Genomic DNA, 22,767 nt, shown 5'->3' with positions numbered 1-22,767 from the left:
AAATTAAAAATTTCGCTTATCGTCTTTCGACCGCAGAATATCTAAATCAAAACATTGTGATGTTCATTATACAGATTTGGCAGAAAAAATCTCCCTTCCTGTTCGTTCCTTATCATCCAAATGCAAACCACATTGTTGACGTTACTCTTATTGCTATATGCTGTCAAATGAATTTCATGGGCCAAAGTTAGGAACATAGAAAAGAAATGTGTCCCTAAAGTTGGGTCCATGATTTACTTGTGAAAACGTTGTTAAACAATTAAAATAAACATAAAATATTCAAACAGTAACTGTGAGTTTTACGTCTAGTGTGTATTATCAGGTAATTCCATTCAATAAATGCCATAATCAGGCCATTTGATGATCGTCAGTGCAACCTTCCCATCTTAACCTTAGAAGTCATGGCGGCTAAAAACTCCGAACAGAGTGATATTCTCAACCAGTTTTATTACTTACGAGAGCTGAAAATGTATTGAAATGTTGTGATATAAATTGATTTGTGTGTGGTACACATTTATCAATCATCAGTGATCAATATTTTCCTTATTTTTTGTGTAATATTCCTTAATTAATTATTTATTTGCGTGATAGGCCGAATGAAAGGACTAGACCCACATTACATACCGTAACCCTATTTGATTCCATTGTCCAACGCGATTATACGCTTAATTAATAACCCAACACTTGACTCCTGAAACCTCAGTGGAAAACGATTTCCACCCGTTTGAATGAATGTGTATTGTGCATTATTAATATTTGTTTGGACCTCCCGATAAGGATGTATGTAGCGCGAAATGGATATGAATCATACCAAGCCATAAGCCACGGGTTCAAATTGTACCGTCGGAAACACTCAGCAAACAACAGCAAGTTGAGAGGAAGTTCAAAGTTCCAATTGGGATTCATTAAGCCATACTGAATGAATAGGAATGTCGGTTTATTGGCATGGTGCCTTTCTAACGACTCCATTTAATGGTAATTGAAACCGACATTTAGAGAGGATTTCATTCAGGAGACATGGACCCACCCAAAATGTATGCCCCTTTTGGGCAATCCGCGAACGTAATTATCAATATCAACTGAGATGTCGATTGTGTTGCCCTCATCAGCAGCAAAGTTAATTATCGACGTGTTAATTTTCCCATGAGTTCAGTGTATGGGAAGCTGCGATCACTGTGTACAGTCCATGGAAGCCCGTCAAGGGGTTAAATGTCGAAAAGCAGTGACAGAAGCAGGAACCGATTGTTTGTTTGTATGTAGTTTATAAGCTTTGCTTCTCCAAATTAGCAATCTGTGTCTCGTTGTCAACAAGCGGTTAAGACTCTGCTCAGTATAAAATAGAATAGTAAACAGCGTCGTTAGGAGGGGGTTCAAAATAATTGTGTAGCTACGAGGGGTTCAAGTTGTGTCTGGTTAATCCTCTACTGCACAGCAAAAAAACAATTTTAATATCACATCAAAGTGGATGCACTTCAATCGTGTCGAAAATAATGTGTAATATTACTTGCCAAAAGGACAAACTTATCATTAATACAGTGCATGAACTGACATTACGTTGCTTTGACTGGATTTTTTTTTATTTGTGTGGCTATAAAAATTACATGAGATTGTCGACTTGGTTGAAGTGCATCCTCTTGGATGTAATATTAAAATTCATTTTTTTGCTGTGTGGCCAAACCCGCCTTTTTGGTGGGGTAAATTAAAGATCTACAAGGTTAGAAAAAAGTACCAAACGGCCAGTTCACTTTTACTTACTTTTGGCTAGTTTGTCTCTTTTGCTCCTTTTAATGTTTTCAACAACGGAGGAGCAAAACCACCCAACAGGGGTAGTAAAGTGTGGGAACCCAACGTTGAGTATAATCATATTTACCTACTTTTGGGTACAACTATCTTACTTTTGGGTAGAACGCTAGTGGAAAATTCCATTCGAATTGCACACAAGTAAATGAAAACTACTTTGACCCGCTTTACCTACTTTTGGGTTCCTGAACTTTAGTGCCAAGATGAGTGAAAAGAACTTACTTTTCTATACTTTTTTCTTGTAGGACAAAAAAACGAATTTTTTAAACAAATGTTGTGCGTATGATTGGAAAAATGAACTATTTATCTACCATTTACATGAACGTTTGGAATAAATTAGTTACAAAATCATTCTATGAAGAGACGTTGAAAAAATATGATCAGCGATTTTCAGAAAAAAAAAACCAGGGGTACCCTATCCCTGTCAACCACATATAGATGCACCATAGCTCACATGATGTTGGCATTTTTGGACAATCTGACACTTTTGGGTATACTGACAGCGGTAAAACTGACGGAGGTACGACAGAACAAAACAGCTTACTCTTTCACACTTGCATCGCAGTGCTGAATACTAGAAAGAGTAGTCTGTTGCAGTCATACTCACCCATTATATTCATCACATGCCTGATTGTTGCCGCCGTGGTAAAAACTATATTTCATTACAAAAATGCTATTAACTTCAAAAATAAAATTCCATCGTAATGACGTTTCGACAGAACAAATTTTTTTTCTGAAATTTGGGTCAGAATGTTTCCGTGAGTTCTAGTTTTAGCTGACCAAGTTGGGTTAACATTTGTGCAAGAGTTCGTTAGAAAATAAATCATTTTGTTCGACCATTTTCCACAGAGATGGCGCTGTTCCGCTGGTAGGAAGTGATAAAAATCCTCATATAGAAAATTGAGAGAAGTGGGAATAATTCGCTATCGGTGCATATTCAGGTCAAAAACAGTGAACAACAACCTAAAGAAATTAGTCAGGGACTTTGTAGTTCAGTTTTTTCTCGGAAATTATTGTTAAACAAGCTACAATTAAATAAAAATGATTTTTCCCCATACAGTTTTACATGATTTACTACCAGCTCCCAGAGAGCCAAAAAATTCAAATTTGAGAGAGAAAATTTGCTCTCACGACCTCAATCTCTCAACATGCCATGTATTTTGTTGACACTCGATTTGTGATTTCCCTTTCACAGATTACAAAATAGAGTACCTGACAATTGAGAGAAGTGGGGCGGGGCATAAAGTATCTTTTGCGCAGAATATGTATGGGGCGGGGCATAAAGTATCTGTTGCGCAGAATATGTAAAAAAGGAGGGACTTCAAATGTTAAAGCAAATGCATATATAGAGGTACCAGACATGTTTTGTAGTGTCAGGTACTCTATTTTGTAATCTGTGAAAGGGAAATCATAAATCGAGTGTCAACAAAATACATGGCATGTTGAGAGATTGAGCTCGTGAGAGCAAATTTTCTCTCTCAAATTTGAATTTTTTGGCTCTCTGGGAGCTGGTAGTAAATCAGGTAAAACTGTATGGAGAAAAATCATTTTTATTTAATTGTAGCTTGTTTAACAATAATTTCCGGGAAAAAAACTGAACGACAAAGTCCCTTATTAATTTCTTTAGGTTGTCGTTTACTTTTTTTGACCTGAATATGCACCGAAAGCGAATTATTCCCACTTCTCTCAATTTTTATATGGGGATTTTTATCACTTCCTACCAGCGGAACAGCGCCATCTCTGTGGAAAATGGTCGAACAAAATGATTAATTGAAAAAATAAACATTTTATTACAAAAACTGCACTAGACAAGCTAAATTGTTCTAGATAAAAAAAATCCATCATTTTCTCATAATGCTTTGGAAGTTTTTCGACACAAAATGGGCAGTAGAGCATTAATGAACCACTGTTTTTCATCTTTTGCCATCACAGAAGAGCACTTCAACCCAATGTAGATGAATTGCGTTTATTTTGAAAATCTTCGCTGTCACGTACGAGCAGTTGACACGTACAACAATTAAGTTCATCATTCATCAACGAATACGCGTTTGTTGATATTCACCAGTGCTTGATTAACCATTTCAAAATTGTCAGAGTCAGAAACTATCTTCAAAAACAAAATAATCAAATTCATCTTGGTTTCTTCCGTGCTATATTTATTTAAAAGGAAAACAATCATTTTGCATTTGATTCTCAAAAACATCCCCACCAAGATGAAGACAAATATTAATATTAACAGCACACAGTCGATAATCAACAACCAGCCACAAATGAACAAATACAAATGTTTACTTTGATACTCAGAGGTTGCATTGTTATGTTATGTTGTTATGTCCAAATTCAAATTCATGCAGGTAGTTGCTGGAGGTACGTGCTGTCAAATCAGCCTATTGATCATTCTTGTATGAAATTGGTTACAAACGTAAATAAACCCTGTAGGTTTCTTATGGCTTGTTTGCGTTTGGAACCAGTTATGCGGGGTAGGCGACGATTGTTCGCATTTGACGTACAGCGTTTTTTCCGTGTTGCATTTTGATGTGGGACACCCTTTATAATTGCATGGTAAATCTAAGTGTTTGCAATTCATCACCCTTATATTGGCATATAATGCTTGAAAATATTGAACCAGTGTTTTAATTTATCCACACGAACATAGGGCAAGGTTGGGACTGTGTTTTAGCCGGATTATTTCCTATGAGTAGGGTTACCATATGGTATCCTTTTTTCAATAATTTTTCTACGTCCTCCTTTTGCCCAAAAATGTCCTCCTTTTTAATCCTTGCATTTTTCCAGTAACATATTAATAAAATTGTTTTCAAAAAGCGTTGTTTGCAGAGCTTATTTGTTTAATTATGTCGTAACTTTGTCTTATCTAGCAAATGCCATTCGATGGTGGGACTAGGAGTATACTACAGCTCCCCACATTTAGGCTGCGATCAAGGTTGCTGCCCATTTCGTGAATTTAACCTAAATTTGACGTATGGAAAATGTTTAAATAAACCTGCATATTTCAGACAAACCAGGAATCAATTTTGATAGTCAATCGGACAGTCTCGAAAATCGGACGATCAACAACAGAGGGATTTTCGAACATTATATATTATTTTCGAAGAGTCAGTGAAAATTCATCAATTTTTTTTGTATTTTTACTAAAATTTGACATTTCAAAAATATATTATAATGTTCGATAAACTCTCTGGTAAATTTAACAGGTTGCTTAGATGTTCCATGTTGGATTCAATCGGCGATGGCATGTATTCTGATTTTTGTACATGATAAAGGCTGGGATGGTTTTAAGGCTGTAAAGCTGCAGTTTTCATTTAATGAATTAAATTGATATCTACCACAAGTTATGAACCATCTCAATTGAACCTTAGCAAATCATGAATTTTGTGATAGCGCACATATTATTAAAACGTTTGATAAAAACTCATTGTCCTCCTTTAATGTTAAGAAAAGGAATCATTGTCCTCCTTAATCTCCAAACCTCAAATGAAATGTCCTTCTTTTCAAGTTTTTGATATGGTAAGCCTACCTATGAGGGGGACCATGATCACCTCGCGCTCCCTTACTCCACCTACGCCAGAGAAAGCTCGATGCCTACGGAGTTTGAGTGGGTGACCGTTGAATTGCTTCTATGGTGGTAATTAAAGCCTTTTATGGCTTCTTTTGATAGTCTGTATTTATAACTTGTTTGTCTCCCTTTAGGCAGCAAAGATGCCAAGAAGATGAACAAGCATTCTGGAGAAGTTTGTTGAACGAGGTAAGAGGATAATTGCCCGTTTGTTGATTTGTGTAGAAGTTTTCGAATAAACATTCCTAAACAAAGCCCGAAAACAGTGAAACTGAATCAAATTCCCAATGATTTTATAGCATTATTCGCTAATTGAATCGAGCTGGTCTTCTCTGTTGAAAAAGGCAACAACGTTGCCGGTTTGAATATTGAACCCACAAACAACCACCTGCTACTATTGAGCTTGAGCGGCAATGCTTTTTGTGTACTGCTAACAGCTATGTCGACTAAGATTGACACAAAATGCATCAGCTGCAACTGGGTTGATGCAATTTTCCCGTTGATGAACATTTTTCCCATTATTGTGGTGAGTCTGAATTCTACCCTCGTATGATTGGTTGTTCTGAACCTGTGGCAGCTTAAAGCTATCTTGAGTGAATCTGATAGTAGCTATCCACCGACAATGACGGTGACTGAGATCGACGTAGAACCACAAAGCATATTTTCTTTAATAAGTGTAGCATAATATTTTACTTTTATTTCCCGGCAGAGTGCGATCCGCTGCACTAGAAGTTCAATCATCTCTCTTTATCTTGGTCGTTTGATGAGGAATAAGCTCTTATCCTGATGTAGCGTTAAGCGATGAGACAAGAACCATCAACGACCAGCAGTTCCCTGTCATCGCGAAGTTGATTGACTTGAGCTGGGTAGAACTGTGAAACACGTAAGCTTTCACACGCAATGTGCATTTTTTTTGTGGTTTGATCGTGTTAAATCCACCAAACTGATACAACGAGCTGAAGAATGCAGCAAAAAACGAGCAGCTCCAAATTCGGAAAACGTGATGCAGTGTGAATGGAGTGAAATTGCAGTTTTGTTTGCTGTTGTTCGATTGCCAATTTTACATCAAGCGGGCGATTTCGTACTGGACGTGAGCTTAGTTGAAATTTTCCATATTTATCTGGGTGGGACTTTGTTTGGCAATGGATAATTTAAATGGTGAAAATCGATGGTGGTAAACTTGTTTGAAAAATAAAACTATTTGTAGGTAGTCCGATAAATATTCAAAATGTTACCCGTAACGGGTATCAAGAGAAAGCTTGATAGTATTTCACCAGGGACTCTAATGATTTTTTTTGATGATGACTATAGGGCTGCAATGACTGCTGTCATTAATTTTGGAAGTGGATTTTTTACAAAACCAAGTGTCACTGAATTCGAATTATTTAAAATTTACGAAAGAAATGTATAAATTATCAAGAAAGACATTAATATACAGGGTGCGTGACGAATTTTTGCAGTAAATGTCATATTTGAGAAAAAATACACCAGTTAGTTATTCTAGCAATGAATTTTGTGCGATTTATTTTCTTTCGCAACATATGGAAGTTGTAAGTAAATTTATTCAAAAAAATTGCCTTCCCTTTCGACGACTGTAGTTAGACGCTTCCGGAAACTGCAGTATGCACGTTTTAAAATGTTTCGATCCATAGATGTCATCACTGCCTTGATTTTAGCTTTTAGCGACTTAAGTGTGGTGTGAAGAACCCTATTGGTATCCCGTTGGACGACGCCCTATACAAAATAATCCAACGGATTGATATCGGGACTGCTTGGGGGCCAAATTTCTTCCTCCCAAATTTACGAAATATTTTCCGTAAGCCATTTCTGTGCTTTATTAGCAGTATGAGCAGGTGCTCCGTCTTATCACTTTCCCAAGCCGTTTTTAATATTATACACTGTTCTTTCAGACACATTTACCGACCGAATTATTTCTTTCATGCATACTCCGGCGCGCAACAAAGAGACAACGGCTGACAGATTGCTCTCTTGTTTCGACATCTTTACGTTTACTCAACATTGTTTGTTTAAATCTTACACCTAACAGTATAAGCTATCCAGTGCTGCCAAATATATCTAAATCATGATGCACAAGCATGAGAAATTACTATTTGAAATTTACTGCAAAAATTCGTCACGCACCCTGTATAGTGTGCGTGTGCCACGAAGTGAGGGTTCGATTCCCTCTCCAGCCAGTGGAACTTTTCGTAAAAGGAAATTTCCCTACTGGATGTTGTCCGATGTCTAGTGTTGAGTGTTCAGCCTGCGAAACTTCTGGTTGAAGGCGGTGTAAATTGTCTTTTAGAATTTAGAGCAGTTTCGTTAAATTTCTAAAGCTTTTAAATAAAGCTTCTACATTTAGGCGCAACTGTGTATTTTAAGAAATCTATTTTAGCCTATTGTCCAAAATACTCTTCGCATAAGGATTCTAAGGACCGCTTTTCTCGATGTTTTAGCGTTTAGGTGGCTTCGAAGAAGTTTCTTGAAATGTTATTCTGCATCTTCTGCATACATATTAAGGTAGTATTTCACTTAAAAAAACTAACTTTCTAGCGGCTGCTGCATCCCACACCAGACGTACCTTGCCGGACTTCTTCGGGTTCAAAACCACAGGCCATTTTTTGACAATTTGGATAACTGCCGGTAATCAATCTGTTTACTGTAGTTACTATAATAAAAACAAAATGTGAATTTACATTAAAAAAAAAACTTTAAATTGACGTTCTAAGAACACGAATAGCTCATTTGGTGGTGGAGTTGAAATTTTTAAAAATCTCGAAAACCCAGGGTTGTAGCCCAGAAGGATCTAGGCACTTTAGAGTAAAATAAAAAAGGCGTTTGTTCAGAATGGCAAAATAGGCGTTTTGGTTAAGTTTGGCTCAAATCGGTGGCATCGACCATAACTTTTTTAAATTATGTACCCACTTGAGCTGGAATGATCCATATAGAGAGTAGAAAGTGAGGGATACCCCTCACCATCCCTCTCCAACTAGGGAGTTTGGTAAAGAGAGATGATCAACCCGATTCGTACCTTCCTCAAAGTTGACCTTGCTCGCTTTCTACTCTCTTTATACAATTTTCACACTGCCGTACTCTAACGGAACTATCAACTCTATACTTTCATCTCCTCATCTATCTATAGAATGACCACTTTAAGTCTGATACTTGATGTTAAGCATCTCCAACCATCCAAAAACTAGTTGAGTTTGAGAAGCACTCGAAACATAAAGGTGATTGAATTTCTGTTCGATTGCAATACTCTCAAATTTAATCTAGTAAAAATAAGAAATCCTCGGAAAAAAATCTAATGGGAATGTTCGATTGGCTCAGATTTTGATAGTTCATTTGGCTCAAAAAATTCTCTCCTTCCATCTCTCATATAGTCGCTATATTCATAGTTGTTACCTCCAAGGCTGCTCCGAAGGGAATTCTCTAAGGAAGGATATTCTCAGAGCACGGGGTCTCTTATTTTTGAACACTGCTACGCAACTTCAACCCAAGTCACTTACCTTGGCAGGAGCCACACAATTGTCGGTGGACAGTTCCTTAACGAATAGTAACCAATCAATTTTTAGAAACTAGGTGGAGATGATCCAAAGAGCGGTTCTAAATGCGGACCAAAAATAGCGAGGCTTGTACACCCCTTTTTGGGCACGAGAATCGAGAACAAAGAAAGAAGGAACTTAGGGAGTGCTTTCTGAAGTAATAGTAGCCGCCAAATAGGTTTACATGCTTGATTTATTCGGCCCACAATGGGCTCTAGAGAGAGTTTTTAGAGAGAGACATTCGGGTGTACTTGCGCTTGTTCTGATGATGACGAACTACGTTGGCATGCATAGACGATGGCGGACGAAACGATGGGCATGCCTTCCAAGGGCAACTTGCAGTTGTTCGGCCGATCCGGGGTCGGTTCAATCAGTGGTGGTGAACGGGGGATGCATACCGCGGGACTTGCGGCAACAGTTTGACATCAGCTGGCAGGGGGCGTCTCGTCTGACCGCCGGGGAGTCTGGACTGGTTCAACAACATCGTCTTCGTTGCTACCACTGCTGGTTGAATCTGGGCACGTGGTACGATGGCTTGTTGAAAATGGCCGAGCGATGCTTGACAATCGACCCTTTGTGGAGATCCACTCCAAGATGGCGTCCGGGATAGCCGCAAGCTTTGTCTGAACACCAACGTGCTTCGGGCGTCAATCCCTTGATCGACGGATAGAACTTCCGCAATTCTGGCCTTTCTGTGGAGAAATATCCTCCAGAATTCGATGCCGAAGGGGGGGGGGGGGAAGGCCCAACTACGGACCTTTTCTTACAAGTTCGTTCTTTTCGTACCGTGTATGGACGGCTTAAACGTTCGGACGATAATCCGTTTTTAGCACTGTTAACCAAACACAGCCTACTTTTAACGTGTTCGAGGCTTTCTACACACTCACAAGAATCACTTCACTATCGTCGGGCTTACAAAGCTTTAATTAATTAATTTTACAACCGACGCGCACTTCCACTCTCTTGAGTGGTAATCGCAAGAAAAAAAACTACGGTTTGTATCGATCATCTATTACATTTTTTGTTGCTTCTATAATTCGAAGACCCGAAGTTTGTAAACCAGCCTTCGTAACAGTTGGCAACCATTCCGATTAGGACGTCGATTAATACTAAACCGGTTAGAGTCCGGGCTCAAACCGCTGTCAATAAACGACAAAGGTGAAATGCGTAACGGGTGCTTTTTGAATGGACAGTTTGGCTCTGCGCATCACAATGACAGCTAGGAGTTTCGGCCACCAGTAAGGCTGTGTAATATTTTAATGGGATTTAGGAATTGGTCTTAGGTGCTCACTGGCAGGAGATCCAATTGAGATGAGGAAACTTGTGGAGGAGCCTACAAGTAACATAGTCTGGCGGATAGAATCGCGGGAACCAACCCAACTAACAATTTGTGCTGATTAACGGCTAAATAAGCTATTTGTTAGCTAAGAAGCATATTTTTTCCTGAATAAGCTCTTATTCCGCCTCCAATGTTTATTGGGAATTGAGCTGTCAAATAGCGGAACCAATCGAGCAAATCACGACCAAAAACTGAAAAGAGCACATCAGCTATTGCGAAAAAAAAAAACTTCGGAAACCGTTTTCTCGTTACTCAAGGCTCGCCTAACTAACACCATCGTTGGGTTGGGAAAAGTTTCTCCTATCCGATGATACCTGCATTTGTGTTCGATTGGCGAGAAAAGCATAATGAACGTTTTATTTATTTAAAAAAAAATGATAGTAACTTTTCAATTGACTTCTCTGACGTTTATGAATTGCACAAGTATTAGTGCAGAACTTTGGGTAAATTATACGTATTAGTGCAAGAAAACCTTTGAATTCACCCAAAGTTCTGCACTAATACTTGTGTAATTCATGAACGTCAGAGAAGTCTATATAATGAATTCGTTCCACTTTTTGATACATCGAAATTCTATCCGCCAGACTATAAATATAGTGACTATAATCTCTATCTCTGAATATTTCTAATCTGAACAAGGTGGGTCGATCTTACACATGCTAAATTAAATTTACCGTTTCACTTACGCAGTGTTGCCAAGTATCGCAACATCGGTCGTTTTGGTTATATTTTTATTTAGTTTTGCTACTTTTAATAGTTTTTTTTTATAAAATTTAAGCTACTAATAATCAGCAAAGTTTCATGAAATTCATATAGTTCTACAACTTTTCCGAAGACATAAACATAATATCTTGTGATTTCAAACAGCTAGTTTTTCTAAGTATAAAACCACCTTTATAGAAATACACATAAATATATTTCTGAAGATGATGAATAACATTTCAAGAAACTTCTTCGAACACACCTAAACGTTAAAACATCGAGAAAAGCAAGAAAAGGGTATGGAACGTCTTTTTCAGAATAGTTCCACTATAATTTTGTTAATTGTAAATTTTAATCAAAACTATTTTATATTCTCCTCAAAGTTTCTTAAAATATTGAAATCTTTAAATTTCATAAAAAAAAATGTTGAAAAGTCTAAAGTTTATTTTTTCAAGCCTCATATTTTGAGAAAAAAAATCCCTGAAGTCTCAAGGCCCTATAGATGTGATTAGCTATTATTTAAAGTTCTATATTTGGGCTGGAAGTCTCTATAATAAAGCAAAAGAAGGAGAAGAAAAAGAAGTTTTAGATTTCTTCCACAATTGCTTAGATCAATCTTTTACCTATCGGAAATAAGCCCAATTGCTTTCAGCATAAATATTGTGACTTTGGCATGACAAACACTCCCGGGTAACTAGCTGAGTAGCATGAGACCCCTGAACCATGTCGCAGGGCCGGCATACTACTGGGTATTCGGAGGGGCTACGCGGACGAAGTATGAAAACACAGAATCATTCACATTTTCTAAAACATTTATTACCCTTTTCTGTGGCGTGTGGGTGTGGGTTTTCACATATATGTGGCGTGTATGCGAGGGTTTAAAATTGGTACTGTACTCACTGCTGCAGCGGGATCTCCTACGGCGTCGCGACGCTGGCGTTGACCCACACGGCTGCTCTGGCACTACTGTGTGGCCTGAAACCAGTGATGCCACATATACAGATTTATCTGTAATCATACAGATTTTTTTTTTCAATGTTTTGATACAGATATCTGTATGTACAGATTACAGATTTTTAAAAAATATACAGATTTTTCAAATAAAAGGAATGTATTTTACATTATTGTTTTACATTTATTAATAACGATAAATAATCATTTTTTTTCTTCTTTTAAGCAATTCAATGAATTCAATCTGAGCATAAAACCCAAATCGTGTTTTTCACTAAATAATTATTATTATTTTAGCTTCGAATAAACTTGGAATCTTTCGACTGGACTTCTGATCAGAGTTGCGACCTATCACAATCACGATCGTCAAACAGCTGATGGTAGTAACACTTTGTACATTCCTATCAACGTGCTCGTCGAAGCTCTCTTCATGATCATCCATCAAGTTGACGAAAGAAGTAAAAAGCAACTGGTGAATGTCGTCTTCGGTGGTGATCCATCACCGATCTGGTCATTCCCGACAATCACGACACTCATCTGTGCTCCTTTTGAAGCAGTTGCTGCTTTGCTTGCATATGTGAGTGTGTTGGTGAGTGAGCCCAACAGCTTCCGTTTAATGTTGCCTGCTTTGTTTGTAACTCACACACTCGCGCCTGCCGAGACGAACTTGGAATGCGAAGGCATTGTTTTCATTTTCTACTGTCGTTTCGCTTTTTCTCATGATCGTACTGCAGAAGTCTTCACTGTTTTCGTTTTGCTTTCCATCATCAGCAGCGAGTGTAACGTTTTGCTTGTGAGCAGCGACCATTACTGGTGATTGTTGTTTGCCATGGCTCTACCTCTCACTGCGTGACAAAATGTTCTGTCAGCGATAGTCGGTTGATGCGTAGACGAGTGTCACGTGAGTGTCATGATATTTTGCATCACTGCTTCTGATAATCAGATGTTCTGATTTCTCGTTGGAAGGGATACTAGTTTCACTTTCTATTTGTTCAATTAACCATGACAAAAAAAAAACATATTTTTTGTCAAATCGATAAACAATTCATTTTAGAAAACCAACAAAGTGGTTGATTACAGTTTGTGAGTAGAAGAGTCAACTGGATATATTTATATTTGAAAAGTGTAATTACAGAATTAAAGTAAAAGTTCTGTGTTATGTCCAATGTCCAGGTATAGGTTTTCGTAATCCCAGGCATAAAATTTTTTCTAGGGAATTGTAGTGCTAGTGCTGGTGATTAAACTGCAAGTGAAAGAGATATTGTCCGTGTAGCGGATCCATTCGACTTTGACTTCAACCGATGTGACTTTGCTATTTTGAATTCAATGATTAGCAATGTCTGCTGGGAGAACCTTCTAGTTGATTGCAGTATTGATGAAGCCGTTTCGATCTTCTACAACAAGCTGTATGGGTTCATCAGAGAAGTCGTGCCTTTGAAGCAGTGGGTCGACGTCCACAGAAAAAAGGCAACCTTGGTGGCACAATGAGCTCCAAAGGCTCCGTAATCGCCTACGCAGGGCAAGGAAACGTTACATTCGGTCGAGAAATGAACAGCACAAGGCTGAGCTGCGTGCTTTAGAGAGCAAATATAACTCTATGCATGCGCAATGCTTTCGCAGCTACATCCATCGCACTGAAGCAAGTCTGAAACGGAACCCGAAACTGTTTTGGGCCTATGTGGAAAATCGGAAGCGGACCAGTAGTCTCCCTCAGCATTTTCGTAAACTGGGAGAAACAGCTGAATCACCATCAGACTATGCAAACCTGTTCTCGTCGTTCTTTCGGAGTAATAACCGACCACCTTCGACTGAATCGTACTTGACCAGTTTGCCGCATTACGACTTGAACGTGACAGTTTAAAACTTCTCTCTTCATGATGTTCGCACTAAACTTGAGTCCATAGATACTTCGAAGGGAGCAGGTCCTGATCGTTTACCTCCAATCTTCATTAAACAATGTGCGGAGTCAGTTGTCTTACCAGCAAGTATGCTTTTCAATAGATCGTTATCGGAGGGCATTTTTCCTAGTGAATGGAAGACTGCAGCTATCACTCCTATTCATAAAACTGGTAGTGTTAACGATATTGAAAATAACCGTGTAATTTCCATTTTGAGTTGCTTTCCCAATGTTTTGGAAAGCCTTATCCATGATTCGCTGTACCGTAATGTCCATCATGTGATATCAGTGAGTCAACACGGATTCGTAAGGAAGCGATCCACAACTACCAACTTGATGTGCTACGTCAATTCGCTCGTGAATAGTCTGGAAAAGCGTCAACAGGTCGAAGCAGTATATGTTGACTTCTCCAAAGCATTCGACATATTTCCACACGCATTGGCTGTGGAAAAACTCAAACGTATGGGATTCCCGGAATAGCTTACTCGGTGGATTGAATCATACTTATCTGACCGCAGTGCTTTTGTGCTCTGAAATTTACTTCCGGGGTACCTCAAGGGAGTCACTTAGGACCAATACTTTTCGTACTGTTTGTGAACGATCTTTGCGTACTCATCAAATCACCGAAGTATATGTTCGCTGATGACCTGAAATTCTTTCGTATAATCTCCTATATGGTGGATTGCTGTGCTTTCCAATTGGACATCGACTCGCTTCTTGAATGGTGCTCATGGAACGGAATGGAAGTGATCAACCGATCGAGGACAACCGCAATTTGCTAGTACAAGATGTTTTCTTCAAATGTTAACCGAGTGTCATCAATCAAGATCTGGGTGTAATTCTTGACAGCAAGCTGACATTTACCGATCACATATCAGCAACAACCGCCAAAACCTACGCGATACTTGGCTTTATCAAACGCAACACGCAACAGTTCGAGGATGTCTATTTCCTTATATCATTGTATTGTTGTCTGGTGCGAAGCATACTGGAATATGGCGTTCTAGTATGGGCACCTTATCATGTCACGGTTTGCTTTCGCATTGAAAAGATTCAGCGAAACTTTGTTAGATACGCTCTACGACTGTAACCCTGGAATAACCCGGTTGTTCTTCCCCCATACGAGAACCGCTGTGTTTTGATTGACCTTTCCACAATGGCGGATAGTAGGATACTTCTGCAACGGCTGTTCATATTTGACATTCTGAACAACAATATTGATTGTGCTGAACTTCTTGGCAAGCTTAATTTCAATTCTCCGGTTAGACAGACACGCCAGAATGATCTTCTCCGCATTCCTCAACATCGAACACTCTACGGGCAAAATAATCCGTTTGATGTTTGTTGCTAGCAATTTAACGAGTCTCGTGACAACTACGATTTTAATGTATCTAAAAACGCTTTTAAAATACGATTAGCTCTAGATTAAGATATTAAGTTGTCTCTGCGTTTTTTATACGAGTAAATAAGACGAGTAAATAAATAAAAAATAAATAAAAAAATAAATAGTGACATACTTTTCAGACTGTAGAATACAAATTGTAGGATTTCAAGATTTTTAAAATAAACAAATTCTTTAGAAAGCAAACTTTAGTCATTTTCCGTGATTTTCCATGATTCTTAGAACAAACTCCTTCTGAACTATGAATTTGCTCAATGGAGATTTACGTAAATCCGCACTGGCACCATAACACGGAAATTATACAGATTTTTTTCTAGATTTTTGTCAGCCAGATGCAGATTAAAGAGATTATTTGCGATGAAAATACAGATCTAAATTCGAAAAAAATGTGGCATCACTGCCTGAAACTTGTGGCGCGGGCTGCAAACAGTGTTGTTGCTGTTATGTGAGAATTGCGGATCTGGTGGCGTTCATCAGCCACATACGGCTCAGCAGGCGTTGCTGACTCGTTTGGCTGGCAGCCCAAGCAACACACTTCCATCAAAATAGGTTGCAGAAACTTGATTGTGACTGGAATAAGTTGCAATCATGTTACCACAACTTTTCAGTGACAAGTGTGCTGCTAGGGAGGCGTCCTCCGTCGTTGACGACATCGGCTGACCGTGGCATGGCCACCTTGATCGCGCTGAGACGGGACCCGTCTTGGAAATTAATGCCACTGGCCTGAGGGAATCGTCCCTGACAGACGATCGAGGATCATTAGCGATTAGGCTCGGAAGCCATCTTGACTTCCGAGCCGAGCCGTGTGAGACCGTTTTATTGTACGGTACGAGGTCCAGAGAATTATCACAATTCAGTCAGGGAAATTTCCGTCAGGATACTAAAAATTAATTACCTGAACGGAGGCAGTCCAACTGGGGGGGGGGGGGTTACAGTAAATGGCACTGCACTTTAAGATGCCGGTCTTTTCCACACGGACGCCTGTTTGGTTCTGCTCAATGATGGCCTCTCCAATATTTGCCAATCATTATGATTCTCCCTCTTTTCGCACCATCATTTTTGTGCGAGATGTTGTAAATCGTTTCTTCCCTTCAGAAACGTAATTGTTCTCTACAGCGGCACAAGCCTTTTCGCTCTTGTGTGTTTCTATTGTTTGTTACCCAACGGTAACTTAATTTAGTTTTGCATATGGTATGGTATTGTAGGACGACCAAATTGTAGATAGCCAACGGTCAATTTGAATAAAACTGCAATCGGCCCAAACACAGTATGCGTTTACTGGTGGGGAATATTAGCAACGGGGTGAAGCTGGTGTCAATCGTGGTTGGAACTGGAGCGAGGGTAAAAAACGGAGAATGGAGGGCTGAAAGATGATTCGATCATTCGATGTGCCAACCTCATTGCGAACACAAGTTAAAACCACGATTTTTTTTTCAGAAGTGATTGTCGAGAGTGATCCACGCGTTTTTCGGATGCAATAAGCCGTTGGTGACAGTGCGAGATAGTGGAAAGCTCGTTTGGGAATGACCGGTCCAGGTCAGGGTTGGCCCAACCGGGTACTCTTCAGCCCGTAGGGTCTACGAGACCACGTGCTACATCGTAGCCCAGCGAAGTCGTTGGCATACGGCTGAGGGTCGAGCCTGTACGTCGCCTCTAGAGAACCGTGTCCAGTTCCCGGCATTTGGACAATCCGTCCCTGTTGGCCGGCAATACCACGTGGTGCTGGGTTCGTCCAGCGACTTCGTTGGCACACGACTGAGGGTCAGGTATTGAAGCGAACGAACGCCTGCACGGCCCCGTCAATAAAGTTGTACCGTAAGTAAGTATTTCGTTGTTTAGGGCTTACCATACCGAAAACTCTCCCCAACTGCTCACTAGCGCCCTGAGACCCGGGAGGAAAATAGGTCTTTCGTGCCCACCTCAGACAGTTGCCTTGGCTTTAGACCAGCAGTTAGGGGCTTTGGCTATTCCCCGTCTGGGACGGCAGAGCAGCTCCCGGGACCAAAACAGTTTCATGTTTTAGGTTTAACAAAACGTGAATTTTCCTGACCAACAATAATTCATACAGGCGAAAATCCACGGATTGTAACCAACTGGTTACAATATATTTGAAAATTTGTATGATTCTGTTACTTAAAATTAATTTAAAAAAAATCTTTCGAAATCGAGCTGTAAGAAATACCTTAAGTCTTAAACAAGGAAAATGTTCCTGTATTAAATAAAATTTTACAAACAAAATATATATACAAAATGAGATGAAAATTTGTTTTGACCAGTCCAAAAATAAATGGATACTTAAAATTTTCTTAGAATCGTTGCTACAGGATTTGGAACATTCGTTTATTAGTTTAATAAAATGTCAAAACTCTTTGAATACACTTCAATTATATTGTGATCGAAATGCATGAAAATTATGATCAATCAAATTCAATTTGCGAATGTTAGGAAAGAGTACGTGCACCCCTGCTGAGAACCGTAGGTGTAAAATCTTTAAAATTTACTAAATTTGAAGAGGTATCTTTGATAGAGGTAATATTGATGAATCGAAAAGAGCGTTCAAATACTATGGTACAAATGAAAAGTAGCCTTTTTGCTGTAAACAAAAATTGTTAACAGTTAGGGGTGTGACACCCAAACCATATCCAACTGTCTCTGAGTCACGCTACGCTCCTGGCTTAAACTGTTATCTCACGTACCAGACACAAACGTTACAAGGTAAACTTCCACCTGACGCAATTCCTGTCATCCGGTCATGGTTGCTTGAGGAGGTGACTGCATTGGACACGCAAGGTCACTCATCTATCCAGAGCAGGGTTTTCAATGACGTAAAGGGTGTCCACGATGAAATTGCCACACACAAAATTGATTCGCAAAATTCGAGTTTTCATCCGATTGCCATCAAATTTTCAGGGATTGAGAAATAACTATTAAACTTCATTTTACCATTTTACTCGTATTTTATTTACAGTCCATACGCAAATTCCCGCACCTTGGCCTTAACCCCGGCCATAAGATTCTGCACAACCTGTGAATCAACCGTTTTTTGCATGTAAACCCATACTTTCTTCAGTTCCTCGACTGTCTTCACTACCTTAGGTCGTTTAAGAAGGTGCTGCTTCATAATGGCCCAGTACTTCTCGATGGGGCGGAGCTCCGGAGTGTTGGGAGGGTTGAACATTTTCGGCACGAAATTGACCTTATTGTCCGCATACCACTTCAGCACGTCCTTGGAGTAGTGGCATGAGGCCAAATCCGGCCAGAAGATTGTTGGGACGTTGTGGGCCTTCAGGAGAGGAAGCAGCCGCTTCTGGAGGCACTCTTTTATGTACACCTGTCCGTTCATCGTGTCCTGGGTCACGAAAGGTGCACTCCGCTTCCCGCACGTGCAGATGGCTTGCCAAACCAGGAATTTCTTCGCAAATTTGGACATCTTCTGAGCGCGGACATGCTCCGGAACGCTGAACTTATCCTTGGCCGTGAAAAACAGGTTGCCGGGGATCTGTTTGAAGTCGGCCTTCACATATGTTTCGTCGTCCATGATGCAGCATTCAACTTTCGTCAGCATGTTGAGGTACAACTTCCTGGCACGGGTTTTGGCGGACTTGTTCTGCTTCTCGTCGCGATTAGGGGCCTTTTGTACCTTGAACGTTCGAAGCCCAGCCTTAGTTTTGGCCTTCTGGACAAAACTTCGGCTTAGGTGCAGCTTCTTAGCCACATCCCTAACGGAGGCGTTCGGATTTCGGTTGAAGGCCCCAACTACGCGGTTGTGATTTTTGGTGTTGTACGGAATACTTTTTCCTTCACTTCTGGGCTTCCGATCGGTGGTCAACCGTTCCTCGAACCGCTTAATCACTCGCGACACCGTGGAATTCGCGATTCCCAACGTTTTAGCGATGGAACGATGCGAGAGATCCTTGTTCTCGTGATGAATGCGCAAGATTTTATCACGCACGAGCTGTTCTTTCGACTCCATTTCCGCTAGTTTTGATCACAGGACTTTAAAACTTGCAGGATGTAAATAATGCACTATGAACTAAATCCACCCAAATTTTCATTAAATTCTACCCAACGGTTAAAAAGTTAGAGCAATTTCATAGTGTGGCAATTTCATCGTGGACACCCTTTATACGCAGTTTAAACTTATTCAGCTCCTTCATTTGACCGTTTTTATATTTATTGGGTTGTCCTTAAATAGTTTTTATAGAAAATCTAACTTTTTTATTTTAGAAAATAAAAGCACTTGTTTTTTCTTTAGAAAAGATGTATCTGAGATACTTTGCTAAACACAATTTTATCTAGCTCTTATCGTTCTTATTTTGGTGCATTTTTTTTTCTAAATTTACATAGGGTAGTACTGATCAATTCAGTATTATAGCTGTAAGTTTTGTTTTCGTGAAAATAGCTTTAAAATGATTTTTATGCCTTACTAAAATACACGTTTTTGTCCAGAAATGTAAATTGATATCACTTATAATTTACGCGATATCACCCTTTCACTAAAGCACAAGTTGGAAATTTAGCAAGACAAAATACCAGTTCCACGCCAAATAACAAAAAAAAATGTCTCGACCCTCTCCGATTTGCATTCAACTTTGCGTAATTGTTTGTTATGGGCAATCATTCATATTTTTGCAAATATTCAGCCATTTTGGATCATCTATGTTTTACCAAAATGTCACTTTTTATCGAAATGACGTCTGAGACAAGTTGTTGAGAAAAGTATTTCTGGGAAAAATATACACAAAATATACAATTCCCATTCGTGGTCCACTGTGCACTGGTCTAGCTAGCGCAAAATTTGTCATACCCCGGACAAAAAACAAGACAAAGTTGAGCAACATTCTTGCTTGATCATAATAGCAAACGGTGCTGCCTATATTTATATAAAAATACACCTTAACATGTCCATCCAAAGGATAATTTTAACGAAAGCACAGTAATTATAAATCGGAGTGCGTTTGAACTACTGCAATCAAACTTTCCTGTCCAACCAACGGCGGATCGTCTCACCAACTTCCTCCTTGCTGCGTCTCATTGCTTCCGAATCCCGGTCCGAAATGGATGCCAAATCAGCGCCGTGGAATGCACCCCGAACAACATTGGCGTAGGTGTTGTTATACAGAACGTTGGTTACCCCGGTGAATCTCCACGGATCCAGCGATCCGTGGGTGTAGAAAACAAATCTAATATCCGGGCGATTACCTCCGTAGAGAGTATTGGTCTGATGGATGAGGGATCCGAAGACGTTCGGTGTTAGCCAGTCATCGAAAACTCTCTGGCAAAGCAAATGGAAGAGATTGGTTGAAATTCGCACACCAAACGGTTGATTCGGTGAATCGGCCGTGAGAGGCCACCCAAGCTCCGTACACTGTTGGTACAACCATTGACGTTCGCCAGATTTGAGCATTTCATGCTGCCAGTTCGTTTCTTGGTACATTTCTACGATGCTTTCAAAATCCATTATCAGACACTCTGCATCGGCAAAGCGATTGGTCATCCAATTTGCCAATGCTGACAAACTATTTTCATTATCGGCATCAGTCAAAGATGCACACATGCTCATTATGTTCAGTCGCAAATTGGTATGCCCCCATTTCCGAAGTGATTTCGTTGAAGATTCCGTAGAAGAAAGCTTCAACATCCACCGAGTTGGTAGCATTTATTGGAGTACATACGTTGAATAACTCATCTACAGTTTTAGAGAGTCCTGCATCGATGAGATTCTCTGCCGTTCGGAAACCCCTCCAGATTGCACTGAAGCACTCGTTACCGCCATAACGACGAATGAATCCTCCAACTTCATCAGCGAATCTCATAAAATTTGGACTAGCTTCCAGCATAGCACTGGATGCCCAAACACCGTGTATCAGATGGGGATACCGTAGCCGCGTCCAATGTGCCAACGAACCCGAGAAACCTACTCCGGCTAGAATAACCCTCGCTTCAGGATCACCCAGTACTTCATTTCTCAGGTATACTATGAATCGGGCCAGATCCGTGCAGGCTTGCACAACGTGAAGAAGTCGCAAATTGACGCGGGTTGCGTCCCTACAAGTCGGAGCATTATGATGATGTCTTTGTAACTTACAGAGAACAGATCAATACTTACGGTACAGGCAAGCTTTCTCCGTAGTACCGCAGCTCGTTTGCTACGAGATAAGCATTATTCTCAGCAGCCAAATCCACGAAATGGCCCTGTTCGACAAAGTGCTGCTCCAGTTCCCAAGGTCCTCCAACGAACAGGAAAATCGGTCCTCCAAATCGATAGAACTGTGTGTTGCTAACGTATCGCATCGGATAGAAATCGACACTGTGGGCATTCGAATGACTTTGCCGCTGCTGCTCGAACGTGTGCCATTCGGTGTGGTTGCCATTGTCTACAATCTCAGCAGGCCTCTGGGGGATTATTCGATGAGTTCCGAACAGAACCGGTCGGCTAGGATTAGTTTCTATGGCAGCGGCCGCAAAGGCTACCGCCAAACCGAGAATGATCGCTATGTTGGTCCACATTTCAAACCTTAAGCCTGCACTAACTAGCTGTTGTAAGTTGAAAGAAGGGTTTCCCTATATATACGTTGATAATGCGGAAGAGCTTATCACAGCGAAGACATACGTGCCTTCTTATCGGATCCGTGAATCTTTGCGTGATTGGTGATGTTCGGATAATAGGGACAGCTGATTTACTTGAACGGGTAATCTAGTTAAAACCAGAATGAGGAGTGAGTTAGAGATACGCGATATCAAAAATCACTGCTTTTGAAGTGATATGAGTGGCATCACGGGCTTAATTGTTGCGTAGTTTCTATTTTGATTCAGCGTGATTTCTCACTGTTCTTGCATAGAAGAAAAGTCTACGAATTGTAGTAAAATTTAACAACCTTTTCGAACTTGTATTGGTGTCACATTCATAATTCTCCTCTGGAGAGATGATGGGTAAATAAAATTATGAAAAAATGCTTTCAGATATATATTCAAATATTGGGAATCTAATACTTTATGTAATACAGTTATGACCCGGTTTTGTCAGCCCCTTCACGCATAATTTCACATAACCGTAATTCCAAATATTCCAAAATGAATGCTTAAGGTATACTTTGATGCAATAAGATCACTGAAAAGCACATGTGTTTCGTAGAACATTTGAACAGATTTTCACAAAGTAGATGACAAAATCGGGTCTTTACTGTGTAAAAAATTCATCACTGTTTGCATTGTGTCCTATGGGCAAGGTTAGTTGTTTTAGGATGATACCAAACCACCGGTCTGATATGTTTTGCATGTTAAGCGAGTTATCAGCCATCTCGAAAGGTGTTGGCACACGGCGTAGACATGAGTTCTCACTGACTTAGACGTTATAGATCTTCATTTCATAGTTCTATAAGATCAGGGGAAACCGTTTTGAAAAAAATCAGCTTTGCAGCTTGTGCCGATTTGTTCGCGTTCATTTAGCTCACTTCTGGAAAAGTCCGCACACTTCAGGAAAATTCTGCAAAACTTAAGGAAAATTCCGTGAACTTCAGGAAAGTTTTGTGAAATTCGGGAGAATTATGTGGGCTT

General features: G+C 39.9%; 1 protein-coding gene and 1 pseudogene across 1 annotated transcript in view; both read right to left on the bottom strand.

Annotated features, from left to right (window-relative positions):
* crc (bZIP transcription factor crc) overlaps nucleotides 1–22,767 on the bottom strand; it is a 195,512-nt gene that overhangs the window by 42,566 nt on the left and 130,179 nt on the right. The gene's annotated exons all lie outside the window — the stretch shown is intronic.
* On the bottom strand, nucleotides 20,183–21,720 carry LOC135699511 (thymus-specific serine protease-like; annotated as a pseudogene).

This window comes from Ochlerotatus camptorhynchus, unplaced genomic scaffold (assembly GCF_037179485.1).
Source record: "Ochlerotatus camptorhynchus isolate MF236.1 unplaced genomic scaffold, CSIRO-AGI_Acam_v1.1 ptg000111l, whole genome shotgun sequence".
NCBI classification, from domain to species: domain Eukaryota; kingdom Metazoa; phylum Arthropoda; class Insecta; order Diptera; family Culicidae; genus Ochlerotatus; species Ochlerotatus camptorhynchus.
The sequence above is the reverse complement of the archived record's forward strand: the minus strand, read 5'-3'. Positions and strand labels throughout refer to the sequence as shown.